At 48.1% G+C, this 20,271-nt stretch overlaps 1 pseudogene; it reads right to left on the bottom strand.

The window, feature by feature from the left end:
• The window catches only part of LOC139281577 (zinc finger protein 585A-like), a 440,928-nt pseudogene extending 422,193 nt beyond the window's left edge, over nucleotides 1-18,735 (bottom strand).
• Nucleotides 18,736-20,271: the final 1,536 nt, after the last annotated feature.

Genomic DNA, 20,271 nt, shown 5'->3' on the forward strand with positions numbered 1-20,271 from the left:
CATCTGCCCTGGGAGTGTTTGATGGGACAATGTAGAGGGAGCTTTACTCTGTATCTAACCCCGTGCTGTACCTGCCCTGGGAGTGTTTGATGGGACAATGTAGAGGGAGCTTTACTCTGTATCTAACCCCGTGCTGTACCTGCCCGGGGAGTGTTTGATCGGACAGTGTAGATGGAGCTTTACTCTGTATCTAACCTGGGCTGTAGCAGAGAAGGGGAGTGGGAAGATGGGGCGGGGAACAGACAGACAGGGCAGCAAGCAGGAGCGTGGAGTGGGAAGCAGGGACAAGAGGATGTGGCATGGAGTGGGGGCGGGGAAACGGGACGGGGAGAGGGAGGAGCTTTACTCTGTATCTAACCCGTGCTGCATTGCCCTGAGAGTCTTCGATGGGACAGTGTAGAGGGAGCTTTACTCTGTATTTAACCCCGTGTGGTACCTGTCCTGGGAGTGTCTGATGGGACAGTGTAAAGGGAGCTTTCCTCTGTATCTAAACCCTGTGCGGTACCTGCTCTTTGAGTGTTTGATGGAACAGTGTAGAGCGAGCTTTATTCTCCATTTAACCCTGTGCTGTACCTGTCCTGGGAGTGTCTGATGGGACAGTGTAGAGGGAGCTTTTCTCTGTACCTAACCAGTGGTGGACCTGACCTGGGAGTGATTAATGGGAAAGTGCAGAGGGAGCTTTACTCAGTATCTAAACCGTGCTGTACCTCTACTGGGAGTGTGCAATGGGACAGTGTAGAGGGAGCTTTACTCAGTATCTAAACCGTGCTGTACCTCTACCAGGAGTGTGTAATGGGACAGTGTAGAGGGAGCTTTACTCTATCTAATCCTTGCTGTACCTGCCCTCGGAATGTTTAGTGTGACACAGTAAAGGGAGCTTTCTCTATATCGAACTCATGCTGTACCTATCCTGGGAGGGTTTGATGGAACAGTGCAGAGCGAGCCATAATCTGTATCGAACCAATGCAGTACTTGCTCTGGGAGTGTTTGATGGGACAGTTTAGAGGAAGCTTTACTCTGTATCTAACCCGTGCTTTACGTGCCCAGGTTATATTTGACCTGACTGTGTAGAGGAAGCTTCACTCTAACCTTTTGTTGGCTAGCCTAATCAGGGCTTTCTATAGCTGTTGCAATGCCTCCTCCCCTTTATATTCTAGCCCTCTGGTTATAATATTTCACTAGCCTTTTTGCTTATATTTATTTTAAACACTCCCAGGGCAGGAATAGCATGGGTTAGATACATAGAAAATAGGTGCAGGAGCAGGCCATTCGGCTCTTCGAGTCTGTACCACCATTCAATTCAATATGATCATGGCTGATCATACAACTTCAGTACCCTAATCCTGCCTTCTCTCCATAACCCCTGATCCATTTAGCTGTAAGGGCCACATCTAACTCCCTTTTGAATATATCCAACGAAATGGACTCAACAACTTTGTGGTAAAAAATTCTATAGGTCACAATTCTGTGTGAAAAAGTTTCTCCTCATCTCGGTCCTAGATGGCTTACCCCTTATTCTTAGACTGTGACCCATGATTCTGGACTTCCCCAACATCGGAAACATTCTTCCTGCATCTAACCTGTCCAATCCCGTCAGAATTGTATATGCTTCTATGAGATCCCCTCTCATTCTTCTAAATTCCAGTGAATATAAGCCGAGTCGATCCAATCTTTCTTCATAGTCCTGCCATCCTGGGAATCAGTCTGGTGAACCTTCGCTGCACTCCCTCAATAGCCAGAATGTCCTTACTCAGATTATGAAACCAAAACTGCACACAATACTCAAGGTGTAGTCTCACAATGGCCCCGTTCAACTGCAGCAAGACCTCCCTGCTCCTATACTCAAATCATCTCGCTATGAAGGCCAACATGCCATTTGTTTTCTTAATGACTGCTGTACCTGCTTGCCTACTTTCAATGACTGATGTACCATGACACCCAGGTCTCGTTGCACCTCCCCTTTTACTAATCTGTCACCATTCAGATAATAATCTGCCTTCCTATTTTTGCCACCAAAGTGGACAACCTCACATTTATCCACATTATACTGCATCTGCCATGCATTTGTCCACTCAGCTAAACCGATCCAAGACATCCTGCAGCCTCTTAGCATCCTCCCCACAGCTCACACTGCCAACCAGCTTGGTGTCATCTGCAAACTTGGAGATATTACATTCAATTCCTTTGTCTAAATCATTGCGGTACACCACTAGTCACTGCCTGCCATTCTGAAAAGGACCCGTTTATTCCCACTCTTTGCTTCCTGTCTGCCAACCAGTTCTCTATCCACGTCAATACATTACCCCCAATCCCATGTGGCATAATTTTGCACACTAATATCTTGTGTGGGACCTTGTCAAAAGCCTTTTGAAAGTCCAAATACACCACATCCACTGGTTCTCCCTTATTTACTCTACTAGTTACATCCTCAAAAAATTCTAGATTTGTCAAGCATGATTTCCCTTTCATAAATCCATGTTGACTTGGACCGATCCTGTCACTGCTTTCCAAATGCGCTGCTATTATATCTCCATACAGAGTAAAGCTCCCCCTACACTGTCCCATCAAACACTCCCACGACAGGTACAGCACGGGGTTAGATACAGAGTAAAGCTCCCTCTACACTATCCCATCAAACACTCCCAGGACAGGTACAGCACGGGGTTAGATTCAGAGTAAAGCTCCCCCTACACTTGCCCATCAAACTTTCCCAGGGCAGGTACAGCACGGCGTTAGATACAGAGTAAAGCTCCCTCTGCACTGGTAACAGGACTGGTACAGTACATGTAAGATAGTTGTAGGCCAGGTACATGGTCGTGTTACTGAGATATTCCCTGGACCACGGCTAGGAGAGCCACTCTGTAAGGTATGGAGAGCTGTGACTTTTCGATGAGAGTCATCGAATTTATGAGGACTGAAATGATCTGAAGTAATGCTAATGTTAGTTGTGGCTCACGGCTAGCATCCTCGTCTCTGCATCAGTAGATTGTGGGTTCCACCCACAGAGAATTGAGCACAAAATCTGGGCTGACATTCCATTACAGTACTGAGATAGCACTGCAGTGTCAGAGGGGCAGTACCTAGAAACATAGAACATAGAAATTTACAGCGCAGAAGGAGGCCACCTCAGCCCATCATGTCCGCGCCAGCTGACAAAGAGCTGCACGGCCCTCGGTCAGCAGCCCTGAAAGTTACAGATAAACCTATTAAAAATGGCAGAAAGCTAAAGAGCACCCAGCCAAACCAGTCCACCACATAAACTGCGACACCCCTAACACTAAAACATTCTACACTCCTCCCCAACCGGATCCATGTGATCTGGGAAAGGCAAAAAACAGATAAAAACCCAGGCCAATTGGGGAAAAACGAAAATCTGGGAAAATTCCTCTCTGACCCATCCAGGCGATCGGAACTAGTCCAAAAAATCACCCTGGGCATATTCGATTCCCTGCAGTACTTACCATCGTGTCTACACCAGCCAACAAAAGATTATCCAGTCTAAGCCACCTGAGGAAGAGAGTGTTCGAAGACCAGGCCCTCAAATCAACCACTAAGCTCATGGTCTGCAGGGTTGTAGTGATACGTGCCCTCCTGTATCGCTCAGAGAGGTGAGCCAGAAACAGTAGATACCTTAAATCGCTGGAGAAATACCACCGACGATGTCTCTGCAAGATCCTGCAAATGGTCTTGGAGGACAGATACACCAATGTTAGTGTCCTCAATCAGGCCAACATCCCCAGTATCGAAGCACTGACCACACTCGACCAGCTTTATTGGACGGGCCACTTTGTTCGCATGCCTGACACAAGACTCCCAAAGCAAGTGCTCCTACACGGCAAGCGAGCCCAAGGTGGGCAGAGGAAACATTTCAAGTACACCCACAGAGCCTCCTTGATAAAGTGCAACATCCCCACTGACACCTGGGAGTCCCTGGCCAAAGACTGCCCTAAGTGGAGGAAGAGTCTCATCGCCGAGAGCACACAAAAAATAAGCACAAGCAGCGAAAGGAGCGTGGGGCAAACCAGTCCCACCCACCCTTTCCTTCAATGACTGTCTGTCCCACCTGCGACAGAGACTGTAACTCCCGTATTGGACTGTTCAGTCACCTAATAACTCACGTTTAGAGTGGAAGCAAGTCTTCCTCGATTTCGAGGGACTGCCTACGATGATGATGATGATCCAGTCTAATCCAAATTACCAGCTCTAGGTCCGTAACCCTGCCCATCCAGCCATCTCTTAAAAGTGGTGAGGGTTTCTGTATCCACCACCATTCCAACCAATGAGTTCCAGATCCCCACGACCCTCTGCGTAAAGAAGCCCCCCCTCAAATCCCCTCCGAACCTTCCACCAACCACCTTAAAATTATGCCCCTTCATAATTGACCCCTCCACCAATGGGAATAGACCCTTACTATCCACTATATCCAGGCCCGTCAAAATGTGGTACACCTCAATGAGGTCTCCTCTCAACCTTCTCTGTTCCAATGAGAACAAACACAGCCTATCCAATCTGTCCTCATAGCTAAGATTCTCCATTCCAGGCAGCATCCTAGTAAATCTCCTCTGCACCCTCTCTAGTGCAATCACGTCCTTCCTATAATACGGCGACCAGAACTGCACGCAGTCCTCCAGCTGTGGCCTAACCAGTGTATAATACAATTTAAGCATAACCTCACTGCTCCTGTATTCCATGCCTCAGCCAATGAAGGCAAGCATTCCATGTGCCTTCTTAGCCACCTGGCCTGCTACTTTCAGGGATCTGTATACAAGCACCCCTCCCCTTTTATAGGGGGCACTTGGTGAAAAAAATATATGATTTTAGTGCCCAAAAAAAAACTAAAAAAAAAAAAAATCAAAACCACAAAAAAACAAAAAAAAAAGGGCCTTGAAAATGTTGTGTCCCCCCCAGATCGGGGGGACACGATTTAATGATTTAATGTTTTAGTTTCCTCCCAAAAAGAGTTCTGTATACAAGCACTCCAAGGTCCCTTTGTTCATCTACACTATTAAGTGGCCTACCACTTAATGTGTATACCCTTTCCTTATTAGCCCTCCCAAAGTGCATTACTGCACAATTCTCCGAATTAAATTCCATTTGACACTGCTCTGCCCACCTGACCAGTAGATTGATATCCTCCTGCAGCCCATGACTTTTCTCTTCATTACCAATCATACAGCCAATTTTAGTGTCATCTGCAAACTTCTTAATCATTCTCACTATATTCAAATCTAATCAGTGATATACACCACAAAAAGCAAGGGACCCAGTACTGAGCCCTGCGGAACCCCACTGGAAACATCTTTCCAGTCACAAAAAGATCCATCAATCATTACCCCTTGCTTCCTACCTTGAAGCCAATTTTGGATCCATCTAGCCCCTTTGCCCTGGATCCCATGGGCTTCATGACCAGTCTACCATGTGGGACTTTATCAAAAAACTTTGCTAAAGTCCATGTACACTACATTGTATGGACTACCCTCGTCGATCCTCTTGGTTATCTCTTCAAAAAATTCAATCAGCTTAGTCAACACGATCTTCCCTTAACAAATCTGTGCTGACTGTCCCTAATTAATCCTTACCTTTCCAAATGTAGATTTATCCTGTCTTTCAGGATATTTTCCAATAATTTTCCCACCACTGAGGTTAGGCTGGCAGGCCTTTAATTAATTGGCCTATCCCTTTCCCCCTTCTTAAACAAGGGCACCACATTAGCAGTTCTCCAGTCCTCCGGCACCATGCCCAGATCCAAAGAGGACTGGAAAATGATGGTCAAGGCCTCTGCTATTTCCTCTTTTACTTCAATAGCCTGCGATGCATTTCATCCGGCCCTGGGGGACTTATCTACTTTCAAAGCTGCTAAACCCCTAATACCTCCTTTCTCACTCTGTTTATTTCATGCAGAACACTCCTCCTCGATATCTGCATTACCCCTTTCCTTTGTGAAAACAGATGCACAAGTATTCATTAAGAACAATACCAACATCTTCTTCCTGAATACTGAGTGCTGCACTGTCAGAGGGGCAGTACTGAGGGAGCGCCACACTGTCGGAAGTGCAGTACTGAGGGAGCGCCACACTGTCGGAAGGGCAGTACTAGAAATATAGAAAATATGTGCAGGAGCAGGCCATCTGGCCCTTCGAGCCTGCAATAAGATCATGGCTGATCATTCCTTCAGTACCCCGTTCCTGCTTTCTCTCCATACCCCTTGATCCCTTTAGCCGCAAGGGCCATATCTAACTCCTTTTTGAATATATCCAAGGAACTGGCATCAACAACTCTCTGCGGTAGGGAATTCCATAGGTTAACAACTCTCTGAGTGAAGAAGTTCCTCCTCATCTCAGTCATAAATGGCTTACTCCTTATCCTAAGACTATGTTCCCTGGTTCTGGACTTCCCCAACATCGGGAACATTCTTCCTGCATCTCACCTGTCCGGCCCGTCAGAATTTTATATGTATCGATGAGATCCCCTCTCATCCTTCCAAACTCCAGTGAATACAGGCCCAATCGATTCAGTCTCTCCTTATAGGTCAGTCCTGCCATCCCAGGAATCAGTCTGGTGAACCTCCGCGGAACTCCCTCAATAGCAAGAACGACCAAAACTAACACAATATTCAAGGTGGGGCCTCACCAAGGCCCTGTACAACTGCAGTAAGACTTTCCTGCTCCTATACTCAAATCCATCTTGCTATGAAGGCCAACATACCATTTGCCTCCTTCACCACCTGCTGTACCTGCATGCCAATCTTCAATGACTGATAAATCATGACACCTCCCCTTTTCCTAATCTGCCGCCATTCAGATAATATTCTGCCTTCATGTTTTTGCCCCCAAAGTGGATAACCTCACATTTATCCACATTATACTGCATCTGCCATGTATTTGTCCACTCGCCTAACTTGTCCAAATCACCCTGCAGCCTCTTAACGTCCTCCTCACAGCTCACACCCCCACCCAGTTTAGTGTCGTCTACAAACTTGGAGATATTACACTCAATTCCATCATCTAAATCATTAATATATATTGTAAAGAGCTGGGGTCCCAGCACTGAGCCCTGCAGCATTCCACTAGTCACTGCTGCCATTTTGAAAAGGACCCATTAATCCAGACTCTCTGCTTCCTGTCTGCAAACCAGTTCTCTATCCAGTACATTACCCCCAATACCATGTGCTTTGATTTTGCACACCAATCTATTGTGTGGGACCTTGTCAAAAGTCTTTTGAAAGTCCAAATACACCACATCCACTGGTTCTCCCCTGTCCACTCTACTAGTTACATCCTCACAAAATTGTAGAAGATTTGTCAACCATCATTTCCCCTTCATAAATCCATGCTGACTTGGACCAATCCTATCACTGCTTTCCAAATGTGCTGCTATTTCACCCTTAATGATTGATTCCAACATTTTCCCCACTATTGATGTCAGGCTAACTGGTCAATAATTACCTGTTTTCTCTCTCCCTCCTTTTTTAAAAAGTGGTGTTACATTAGCAACCCTCCAGTCCATAAGAACTGATCCAGAGTAGATAGACTGTTGGAAAATTATCACCAATGCATCCACTATTTCTAGGGCCACTTCCTTAAGTTCTCTGGGATGTAGACTATCAGGCCCTGGGGATTTTTCGGCCTTCAATCCCGTCAAATTCCCTAACACAATTTCCCACCTAATAAGGATATCCTTCAGTTCCTCCTTCTCTCTAGACCTTCAGACCCCGAGTACATCGGGAAGGTTATTTGTGTCTTCCTTTTTGAAGACAGAACCATTGTACTTGTTCAATTGGTCTGCCATTTCTTTGTTCCCATTATAAATTCACCCGAATCCGACTGCAAGGGACCAACGTTTGTCTTCAATAATCTTTTTCTCTTCACATATCTATAGAAGCTTTTGCAGTCATTTTTTATGTTTCCGGCAAGCTTCCTCTTGTACTCTATTTTCCCCCTCTTAATTAAACCCTTTGTCCTCCTCTGCTGTATTCTACATTTCTCCCAGTACTCCGGCTTGCTACTTTTTCTGGCTAATTTGTATGCCTCTTCCTTGGATTTAACACTATCCTTAATTTCCCTTGTCAGCCACGGTTGAGTCACCTTCCCCGTTTTATTTTTTACTCCAGACAGGGATGTACAATTGTTGAGAAGTTCGTCCATATGATCTTTAAAGGTTTGCCATTGCCTATCCATCGTCAACCCTTTAAGTATCATTTGCCAGTCTAATCTAGCCAATTCACGCCTCATACCATCAAAGCTATCTTTCCTGAAGTTCAGGACTCTAGTTTCTTAATTAACTTTGTCACTCTCCATCTTAATAAAGAATTCTACCATATTATGGTCACTCTTCCCCAAGAGGTCTCGCAGAACAAGATTGCTAATTAGTCCCTTCTCATTACACATCACCCAGTCTAGGATGTCCAGCTCTCTGGTTGGTTCCTCGACATATTGGTCTAGAAAACCATCCCTAATACACTCCAGGAAATCCTCCTCCACCGCATTGCTACCAGTTAGGTTAGCCAATCAATATGTAGATTAAAGTCGCCCATGATTACTGCTGTACCTTTATTGCACACATCCCTTATTTCTTGTTTGATGCTATCCCCAACCTCACTACTACTATTTGGTGGCCTGTACACAAGTCCCACTAGCGTTTTCTGCCCTTTGGTATTCCGTAGCTCCACCCATACCAATTCCACATCATCCAAGCTAATGTCCTTCCTTACAATTGCATTAATTTCCTCTTTAACTAGCAACGCCACCCTGTCTCCTTTTCCTTTCTGTCTATCCTTCCTAAATGCTGAATACCCCTGGATATTGAGTTACCAGCTTTGGTCACCCTAGAGCTATGTCTCCATGATGCCAATCACATCATACCCGTTAACTGTTATCTGCGCAGTTAATTCGGCTACCTTATTCTGAATACTCCTCGCATTGAGGCACAGAGCCTTCAGACTTATCTTTTTAAGCACACTTTGACCCTTTAGAATTCTGCTGTAAAGTGGCCCTTTTTGTTTTTTGCCTTGGGTTTCTCTGCCCTCCACTTTTGCTATTCTCCTTTCTATCTTTTGCTCCTGTCTCCATTTTATCCCCCTCAGTCTCTCTGCATAGGTTCCCATCTCCCTGCCATATTAGTCTTTTTGGTAGTCTGTCGTATCCAACAAAGACGTTGTTGTGCTAATCATCAATGGCATGTGTCTTCAAGTGGCTGTATAGGCCAATTCTGGATGCACATAGTCTCTTGCACATCGGACAAGGGAAGTTTAGTGTGCCTGATGCTGACAGTACTGCCACCTGATGTTGCCTATCTCTAGTATCCCGCAGGTGTTGACATCGGCTTTCTTCGAAGGTCTGGCAAGCAGTCCTCATGAGGGTCCACCACTGGATTTTATTAGCTGTTGTATTCTCGAGGTCCTTTGGTCGGATGCCACAGTACTGGAGGTTAGCCTTAATGCAATCTTTATAGTGCTTGTGGGGGCGCCCCTCGTGTCTTCGGCCTTCACAGAGCTCGCCGTGAAGAAGCTGACGAGGGATCCTTGACTTATCAATACGGATCACATGTCCCGCCCACCAGAACTGGGCTCACATGATCATCACCTCAATGCTAGTTGATTGTGCTCTCTCCAGAACCTCAAGGTTTGACACCCGGTCTTGCCAGCATATGTGGAGTATCGGTTTGAGACTGCGCACATGGAAAGCTTCCAACTTTTTGGTGTGTCGCCTGTAGGATGTCCAGGTCTCACATCCATAAAGGAGAGATGAGAGAACGACTGCTCTATACACCAACAATTTAGTTGACAGTAGGATATGGTGGTGACTCAACACCTTAGTGCGCAAGCGACCAAGTGCCTGGCTGGCTTTGCAGATCATTGCATCAATCTCCTTGTCCAAGGACCCATCACTTGATATGGTGCTGCCAAGGTACTTGAAGCTGTCCACTGTCACTAGTTGTATACTGCCGATGGTGACTGTGGGAGCAGGTGCTGTGTGCCAGGGGCAGGCTGATAGTAAAACTGAGGTTCTCTAAGACCGGAAAGATGGACTGCCCTTATTGCAAGAGAGCTGCAGCGTTATAACATCGATATAGCAGCTCTGAGCGAGACAAGACTTGCAGAGAAGGGCTACGTGGGTGAACTAGGTAGCGGCTACATCTTCCATTGGAAAGGCAAGACAGAGAATGAGAACAGGATCCACGGAGTTGGCATAGCAGTGAAGACTTCTCTTACGCAAGTTTCCGAATCTGCCTGAAGAGATTGACGAAAGACTTATGAAACTGCATTCCCCCCTGAATGCCAAGCGCCACATCACCATTATAAGTGCTTATACACCCACCCTTCCAAGCCCCAATGAGATGAAAGAGAGGTTATATGAAGATCTCGACAGACTGGTCAGGTCCACACCTGCTGGAGACAAGTTGATCATCCTGAGTGATTTCAACGCACGAGTTGGAAAAGACAGCAAGCACAGGAAGGAAATCATTGGACAGTATGGCACAGGAAAATTAAACAGTAATGGTCTCCTCCTCTTGAGTATGTGTGCGGAAAACGACTTGACTATCACAAATACTCTATTCAAGCAGGCTGACAAGTAGAAAACAACTTGGATGCACCCCAGGTCTAAGCAATGGCACATGATAGACCATGTCATTGTAAGAAGGCGAGACATTAAGGATGTAAAGATCACAAGAGCCATGCGGGGAGCAGAATGCTGGACAGGTCACCGTCTAGTCAGATCCACCCTCCAGCTGCACATTGCTCCACTTCAGCGCAAGCGTCCAAAACCGAGCAGAAGTGCCTTTAACACAGCTAGGCTGAAACATCAGTGCTACCATGAGCAGTTCCAGGATGACCTCGATAACAGGCTGATGTCTCACGGACCGCTCACTGGCAACATCACACAGAAGTGGACAAAGCTCAAACAGATGGTGACAGAATCAGTAAAGACAACTCTTGGACTTAAAAAGAAGGTACATCAAGACTGGTTCGATGAAAACAATGTTGAGATCTGCAAGACCGCTGGATGAAAAGAAAAAAGCCTATCTAAAATGGCAAAATGACCCTTCCTCAATTTCCAAGAGGGACTGCTACAGACACATGCAGAGCAAAACACAGAGAGACCTTCGCCAGATGCAAGATAAATGGTGGCAGACAAAAGCAGTGGAAGTGGAACATTATGCTGAAACTCACAATATAAAGATTTTCTTCAGCGCCATCAAGTCAGTCTATCGATCATCAAAACCCAGCACTACTCCACTCCTTTCAGCAGATGGCAGCACTTAGATCAAAGACAGGACTGGCATAAATGAGAGCTGGAGAGAACATTTCAGCAATCTTCTTAATAGACCTTCAACAGTGAATGAAAAAGCACTTGACTCCATATCCCAGCAACCTATCAAAGAAGATCTTGATCTCCCTCCAATCATGGACGAAGTAAAGAAAGCCATCAACCAGATGAGTGCAGGAAAGGCTCCAGGAAAGGATGGAATCCCTGCCGAAATCTACAAGACAGTAGGCCCAGCAACTCTCGAGGTCTTTCATGACATAATAACCAGCATCTGGGAAGAGGAAGACATGACACAGGACTTTAGTGATGCAATGATAGTTTCCCTCTACAAGAACAAGGGCAACAAAGGAGAGTGTGGCAATTATAGAGGAATATCGCTTCTGTCCATTGCTGGGAAAATCATCGCCCGCATAGTGCTGAACTGACTCATAGCTAGTGTCTCAGCAGCAAATTTCCCAGAAACACAATGTGGCTTTCGACTTGGTCGGAGCACAGCAGACATGATCTTTGCACGCAGACAAGTGCAGGAGAAGTGCATTGAGCAGAATATGAACCTGTACGCTGTATTTATTGACCTCACTAAGGCCTTTGATACTGTCAACAGAGCAGCACTGTGGTCAATCTTGATGAACTTGGGTGTCCAAGGAAGTTTGTCCACATCATCGAGCTGTTTCATGACAACATGACAGGTGAAGTGTTCTCAGACGGCACAACCATGGCTCCATTTGCCATCTCAAATGGAGTGAAACAAGGTTGTGTACTCGCGCTCCAGTTCTGTTCAACCTATTCTTTACCTGTGTCTTGAACTATGCCATAAAAGACTTGGAGTTTGGGGTCTATCTGTAATATCGATTAGATGGTTCGCTGTTCGACCCCTGCCGCCTTGCTGCAAAGACCAAAGTACGGAAACGACTGATTCTACAGGCACTCTTTGCTGACGACTGCGCCCTCATGGCACACAAGGAGTGGCCTGCAATTAATACTCAGCAAATTTGCTGAGGCAACAGAACTGTTTGGCCTAACCATATTAGTTTAACTCCTCCCAAACAGCACTAGCAAACACTGAAGGAGCGCCGCACTGTCAGAGGGGCAGTACTGAGGGAGCGCTGCACTGTTGGAGGGGCAGGACTGAGGGAGCGCTGCACTGTCAGAGGGGCAGGACTGAGGGAGCGCTGCACTGTCAGAGGGGCAGGACTGAGGGAGCGCTGCACTGTCAGAGGGGCAGGACTGAGGGAGCGCTGCACTGTCAGAGGGGCAGGACTGAGGGAGCGCTGCACTGTCGGAGGGGCAGGACTGAGGGATTGCTGCACTGTCAGAGGTGCCATCTATTGGATGAAACATTCGACCAAGGGCCCACCTTCCCTCTCAGGTGGACGTAAAAGATCGCATGATGTTATTTTGAAGAGGAGGGGAGTTCTCCTTGGTGTCATGGCCAATATTTATCCCTCAGTCAACATCACTAAAACCGATCGTCATTATCACATTGCTGTTTGTGGAGCTTGCTGTGCACACCGTGGTTGCCGCACTTTCAACATTACAACAGTGACTACACTTCAAAAGTACTTCATTGGCTGTAAATTGCTTTGAGACATCCTGAGACTGAAAGCCACTATAAAAATACAAGCAAAGGAGAAAAGGCCCAAAATGGAACAGTCGGTAAGTCCGCCCTTATCTCAGTGATGTCAAAGACTCGATGCACTGTGTGTTTGAAACAAAGCAGATTTATTTGACATATGTCCATGACTGGAAACTTACCGTGTCGTGTCACTTTCAGTCAGGAACAGATCGAAGTTTAAACCAATCTCTGATTTGACAGCACGTCTCCAGCTTTCACCGCTGTTCTTCCTGACTCTAAACACGATTGTAAAGTAGCCTTCAGTTCCGTGCCTAGGAGCTCTGAACAATGGAAGAGAACAGTTGGGACACAATTCATACGGGCCCCAACATTAACTCACACGGAGAGTTTGCTGTCAGTGAAGAGAGACGAGAAAGACCAAATTACTGTTTGCCGCTCTCAGTGTGGCTCTGAAGGACTGTGCCCAGACTGAAGTTTGCCGCCCCGTACAATCCTCCTCCCAGATTGTCCTTTCTGAGTTAGAGCCGGGTGATGCTAAACACACAGGTGGGAAAGACAAAAATCTACAACAATGTGATGAAAGCAAAGCGGATTTATTTGACATCTATCCAGAATATTAACCTCTGTAACTGGGCTGGAGTTTATTAACATAAGCAGAAACGCACCCCAACTGTTGGAATGAACATGATTGTCCTGGATGTGATTAAAAGCAGCAATAACAGCAGCATCCAACCCCTGCAGTCACTTGTGACATCGCTGGTTTCTCAGCAGGGCGGATGAACATGATATAAGAACATAAGAAATAGGAGCAGGAGTAGGCCATTTGGCCCCTCGAGCCTGCTCCACCATTCCATAAGATCATGACTGATCTGATCATGGACTCAGCTCCACTTCCCCGCCCGCTCCTCATAACCCTTTACTCCCTTATCTCTCAAAAATCTGTCTATCTCCACCTTAAATATATTCAATGACCCAGCCTCCACAGTTCTCTGGGGCAGAGAATTCCATAGACTTACAACAATCTGAGAGAAAAAATTTCTCCTCATCTCATTTTCAAATGGGCGGCCCTTTATTCTATGACTATGTCCCCTAGTTTTAGTTTCCCCTATGAGTGGAAATATCCTCTCTGCATCCACCTTGTCGAGCCCCCTCATTATTTTATAAGTTTCAATAAAATCACCTCTCATTCTTCTGAATTTCAATGAGTATAAGCACAAACTACTCAACCTATCTTCATAAGTCAAACCCTCATCTCTGAAATCAACCTAGTGAACCTGCTCTGAACAGTCTTCCTTAAATATGGAGACCAAAACTATACGCAGTACTCCAGGTGTGGGGTCAGCAATACCCTGTACAGGGTGACCAAGTGAATCCCTTCCCACACTCAGAGCAGGTGAACGGCTTCTCCCCAATGTGAACTCGCTGGTGTTTAGTGAGGTGGGATGAGGAGTTTGAGTCAGAGCAGTTTGGAGCATGAGGTTGGAGCTGTGGGCAAATCAAAATAAACTAGCCACCGCAGCAGCAGAATCAACAACAGAGGTCGGGAGCGGCGAGGAGCGGGGGTCGGGAGCGGCGAGGAGCGGGGGTCGGGAGCGGCGAGGAGCGGGCGTCGGGAGCGGGGGTCGGGAGCGGCGAGGAGCGGGGGTCGGGAGCGGCGAGGAGCGGGCGTCGGGAGCGGCGAGGAGCGGGGGTCGGGAGCGGAGGTCGGGAGCGGGGGTCGGGAGCGGCGAGGAGCGGGGGTCGGGAGCGGCGAGGAGCGGGGGTCGGGAGCGGCGAGGAGCGGGGGTCGGGAGCGGCGAGCGGCGAGGAGCGGGGGTCGGGAGCGGCGAGGAGCGGGGGTCGGGAGCGGCGAGGAGCGGGGGTCGGGAGCGGCGAGGAGCGGGGGTCGGGAGCGGCGAGGAGCGGGGGTCGGGAGCGGCGAGGAGCGGGGGTCGGGAGCGGCGAGGAGCGGGGGTCGGGAGCGGCGAGGAGCGGGGGTCGGGAGCGGCGAGGAGCGGGGGTCGGGAGCGGCGAGGAGCGGGGGTCGGGAGCGGCGAGGAGCGGGGGTCGGGAGCGGCGAGGAGCGGGGGTCGGGAGCGGCGAGGAGCGGGGGTCGGGAGCGGCGAGGAGCGGGGGTCGGGAGCGGCGAGGAGCGGGGGTCGGGAGCGGCGAGGAGCGGGGGTCGGGAGCGGCGAGGAGCGGGGGTCGGGAGCGGCGAGCGGCGAGGAGCGGGGGTTGGGAGCGGCGAGGAGCGGGGGTCGGGAGCGGCGAGGAGCGGGGGTCGGGAGCGGCGAGGAGCGGGGGTCGGGAGCGGCGAGGAGCGGGGGTCGGGAGCGGAGAGAAGGGATGAGCACGCAGTGGTCGGAGCCCAGAGGTGGAGCAGCATGGACATGACTGACCAAGGGAAAGCGCAGCACATGCTAATAGCGAGGCTGCGAGGCTCACATTGCGTGCTATGAATTCCATGTGGAGAGAGGTCCTATGGGAAGGTCGGAAGGAGGACAGTAGGAGTGTTTGAGTTTGTGTGTATGTATTGGCACATGCAGCGGAGCCTGGTCTCCAGTCATCTTGGAGCCCCATGCCACTGGACCAAGGCCTTGTTCTGTCAAGTCCGTGTGGAGGCTGTTGTGCAACAGCACCCCATGTTAAAAGAATTTAAGCACAGGCATCTTCCGTTTAAAATGAATTCATCAGTCACCTGAGTACTCATTTTTCGTGTGGAAGCAAGTCATCCTCGAACCCGAGGGACTGCCTATGATATGGTGATGGGATGAGGTTGTGAATCCCTTCCCACACTCGGAGCAGGTGAACGGCGCCTCCCCAGAGTGAACTCGCTGGTGTTCAGTAAGGTGAAATGATCGCCTAAACCCAGTCGCACAGTGAGAGAGCCTGAACGGTATCTAGTCAGTGTGAACAAGTTGATGGCACGTCAGTTCCCTGGAACTTTTACAGCATTTCCCACAGTCTGGGCATTTAAAAAGTCTCTCGTCAGTGTGAACTCGCTGGTGTCTCAGCAGGTGGGATGACCGAGTGAATCCCTTCCCACACATGGAGCAGGTGAACGGCCTCTCCCCAGTGTGAATTCTCTGGTGTGTTAGCAGGTTGGATGACTGAGTGAATCCCTTCCCACAGTCGGAGCAGGTGAACGGCCTCTCCCCAGTGTGAACTCGCTGGTGTGTCAACAGGTCGGATGAAGTAGTGAATCCCTTCCCACACTCAGAGCAAGGGAATGGCCTCTCTCCAGTGTGAACTCGCTGGTGTGTCAGTAAGTGGGATGACTGAGTGAATCCCTCCCCACACACGGAGCAGAGGAATGGCCTCTCCCCAGTGTGTACTCGCTGGTGTTTCATCAGGGTGGAAAGCAGAGTGAATCCCTTCCCACAGTCGGAGCAGGTGAACGGCCTCTCCCCAGTGTGAACTCGCTGGTGTCGCAGCAGGGCAGATGACCGAGCGAATCCCTTCCCACACTCGGAGCAGGTGAATGGCCTCTCCCCAGTGTGAACTCGCTGGTGTATCAGCAGGCTGGTTGACCGAGTGAATCCCATCCCACACTCAGAGCAAGTGAAAGGTTTCTCAGCGGTGTGACTGCGCTTGTGTCTCTCCAGGTTGGACGATCGGCTGAAGCCTTGTCCACACACAGAACACGTGTACGGTTTCTCCCCGCTGTGAGTGGTACCTTCTGCTTCCATGGTCAAAGGCCGACGATATTCCAGTCCGGATGAATCGAGTAACTCCGTCAGATCTTGATGTGATGTTTGATTTGAGCTTCCAGTCTACAAATCCTCCTCTTTTAACATCCTGTAAAATGAATTTCAAAGATGAAAAAGGGAGAGCGAGAGAGAGCCCACAAAAACACAAAGTCAGGTTGTACGATTGAGCTTAATGAACCTTATTTGTGCGAGCAGCAGCAGAAAAAAGTGGCCATGAAAGCTGCCAGATTGTCATAAAAATCCGACTGGTCACTAATGTCCTTCAGGGAAGGGAACCTGCCACCCTGTCCGGGACTACACAAGACTTTGGCCTCTATGGGAGGAGAGAGAGAGAGAGAGAGAGAGAGAGAGAGGTGGGGGGGGCGGGGGGGAGGCGATCGACTCTGTATATCTATCTGCAACTCGACCAGAACTTTGACAGAACCTCCAATCGTCATCAAAACCCTCAACCTCTACAACTTGGATGGACCAGATGAAATCCATCACCTCCAAGTTTCACATCTTCCTGACTTGGACATATATCGCCATTTCTACATCGTCACTGGTTGAAAATCCTGGAACTCCTCACCTAATAGTATAGTGGTAGTACCTTCATCACACGGACTGTAGCAGTTTGAGCAGAATGCCTACCATCACCTTGTCAAAGGGGCAAATGGAAATTGGAAATATATTCTGGCCCATCTAGCGACACCCACATCCCAAGAATGAATTAAAACAAATCTGTATATTGAAAGCCTCTACAGAAATTCTTATTCCTAACACAATACTGTTCTAGATTGTGTGGACAGTGTATATTTAGCAACCAAATCTCCCCTACAATCCACCATCGTTGACAGCCTCACTTCAAAATTATTGGGTCCTACTGTTGTCAAAAGTACGGGGGCTTAAACACAGCAGCTTCTCCTCCCTGGCCATTCCAGCTGAAACTGATGCAACAAACAGACCCACACAGGAGGCCAGAGACCGACTTCCTCATCCAGTGCCCACCTTAATGCTAACCAGCTCTGAATTGCTCGCTCTGTGTTCCCAGATTTGGCTCTGTGAGCAAGGCCTGCAATAAAACAAAAGCAAAATACTGTGGGTTCTGGAAATCTGAAATAAAAACAGAAAATGCTGGAAACATGCAGCAGGTCAGGCAGCACCTGTGGAGAGTGAAACAGAGTGCTGACCTTCCATCATCAGGCAATAAACCACTGACCACAGCCATTGACCAATGGCGGCCGGGGACCCACAATTCACTGCACCCCAGGGATTGTACATGATGATTCTAACGCTGGGATATACATGGAGATTGTAACGCTGGGACTGTACATGGGGATAGTAAATGTGGATTGTAACCCTGGGACTGTACATCGGGTTCCATCCCTGGGACTGTACATCGGGTTCCATCCCTGGGACTGTACATCGGGTTCCATCCCTGGGACTGTACATCGGGTTCCATCCCTGGGACTGTACATCGGGTTCCATCCCTGGGACTGTACATCGGGTTCCATCTCTGGGACTGTACATCGGGTTCCATCCCTGGGACTGTACATCGGGTTCCATCTCTGGGACTGTACATCGGGTTCCATCCCTGGGACTGTACATCGGGTTCCATCCCTGGGACTGTACATGGGGATTCTAACCTTGCCTGCGACATACATCAGAATTCTAACCCTGGGACTGTATATGGGGATTCTAACCCTGGGATTATGGAAGGGGATTCCAGACCTGGGTCCGCAAAAGAGGACTCAGCTCTAGGGTTGTTCAGTTACAATTGTGTGGGATGGAAACTGTAAGCTCGGCACTGTGCAGCGCCTTTAGAAGAGATGGTGAGAAATCCGAGGTGTGGAGAGTGACAATAAAATATCTTGAGAGATTGTTTGATTCACACGGGCACGCGGACCCGGTTGGAATCAGACAGTGACACAGCTCACTCTTTTTTCCTGCACCAAGATGGCCGCGCATGCGCTTTGCTATTCACTGAATCAAAATGTCAGAGCACGGAACCTACCCTCCTATACAAAGATGGTCGCCATTATCCTGGGCCTGTGTCCGGGAGAAAGCCGGAAGCTGCAAACGCCGACATTTAGATTCTTTTTCCGGACTCACTGCGGGCACCAGTGGTTTATGAAGCCACTCTGCACACCGGTCGGTTCGTTGCTCCCCCCCGGCCGTGCTGAATCACGATGCTTTTCCAGAGCCGCCGTGCAACATGACCGCTCCGCCATGACAAGCACCGCGCATGCTCCAAATCAAGGGGCATCCTGCGCTTGCGCATTGGGCTCCAGTAGTCTGGGTGCGGCATGTTCCGCCCCACGGGGAATGCTGGGTAAAAGCCGCCATTGCTGAACAGACCAGATTCATTGTGTTTGCATTTAGCACTAAAACATGTCCATTCTGGCAGTAATAGTTTGTTTCCGCTGATCTTAATAACACGATGCCAGGGCTGGAGATTAATATGCTTTATAAATATTGAATACACACGCTGTGTGGCGAGTATTTGATTTCTCTAATTGCTGTTCTGTTGCGACTGTTCCAGTTTGGGCCTTTTCTTACTCTAACGTATATCTCTTCTCATCTAGTTCATGTCCTACCATATCAAACCCAAAAATTGTTCCGTTTGAATACATGGCTTGTGGCTATCATAGGCTGAACTAGAGTGTCTCATTTTAAAATCATCTGATGTTCCTTTGAACTGTCTTGCAGAAGGTTTGAAATCTGTTATTGTCAGTACCATTTGGATCCAATTTAACTTAATATAAATTCCTCCGCACGTTTTGCATGTGATAGCCTCTGAAATATTCTGATGTTTGTCATTGTCATTACCACAAACTCCTTTCCCTGGCCACTGATTCCATCCCTCTCCCCAATTTCTATCTGAAGCTGAACCAGTCTGTTCGCAATCTTGGTGTCATATTTGACCTTGAAATTAATTTTTGACTGCATATCCGCAGCATAACTAAGACCGCCTATTTCCATCTCTGTAACCTCATCCATTTCTGTCCTAACTCAGCTCATCACTGCTGAAGCCTCATTCATGTTACCTCTGGACTTGACTATTCCAATGCACTGCTCCCACAATCTACCCTATGTAAACTAGAGGTGATCCAAAACTCAGCTGCCTGTGTCCTAACTGGCACCTAGTCCCACTCGCCCATCACCCCTGTGATTGCTGACCTACATTGGCTTTCGGTTGAGCACCGCCTCAATTTCAAAATTTTCATCCTTATTTTCAATTCCTCCATGGCCTCGCTCCTCCCTATCTTTGTAATCTCCTCAAGCCCCACAACCACCCCTTCCCCCCCACCATCGCCCATTCTCCGAGATATCTGCGCTCCTCTAATTCTGCCCACTTGAGCATGATTATATTTGTTAATTTTATCCATGATTATAATTGCTCAACCAATAGTGGTCACGCCTTCTGTTGCCTAGGCCCCAAACTCTTACATTATTTGCCTAAACATATCTGCCTCTCTACCTCTCTTTCCTCCTTCAAGACGGTCCTTAAAACATACCACTTTGACCAAGCTTTCGGTCACTTGCGTGACTCGTGTCAAATTTTTATCAGATAATACTCATGTGAAGCACCTTGGGATGTTTCACTACGTTAAATGCAATATATAAATACAAGTTTTTGTTGATTTAATCTCTTATTCCTAACATACTTTGCAATATTTATTTGATCAAGATAATTGATTCAAATAGTAATTTTATCAGCTCTATAGCGCCTGCATTGATCCCTGTCAATAATCTAGGT

Source organism: Pristiophorus japonicus, chromosome 15, assembly GCF_044704955.1.
Source record: "Pristiophorus japonicus isolate sPriJap1 chromosome 15, sPriJap1.hap1, whole genome shotgun sequence".
Classification (NCBI taxonomy): Eukaryota; Metazoa; Chordata; class Chondrichthyes; family Pristiophoridae; genus Pristiophorus; species Pristiophorus japonicus.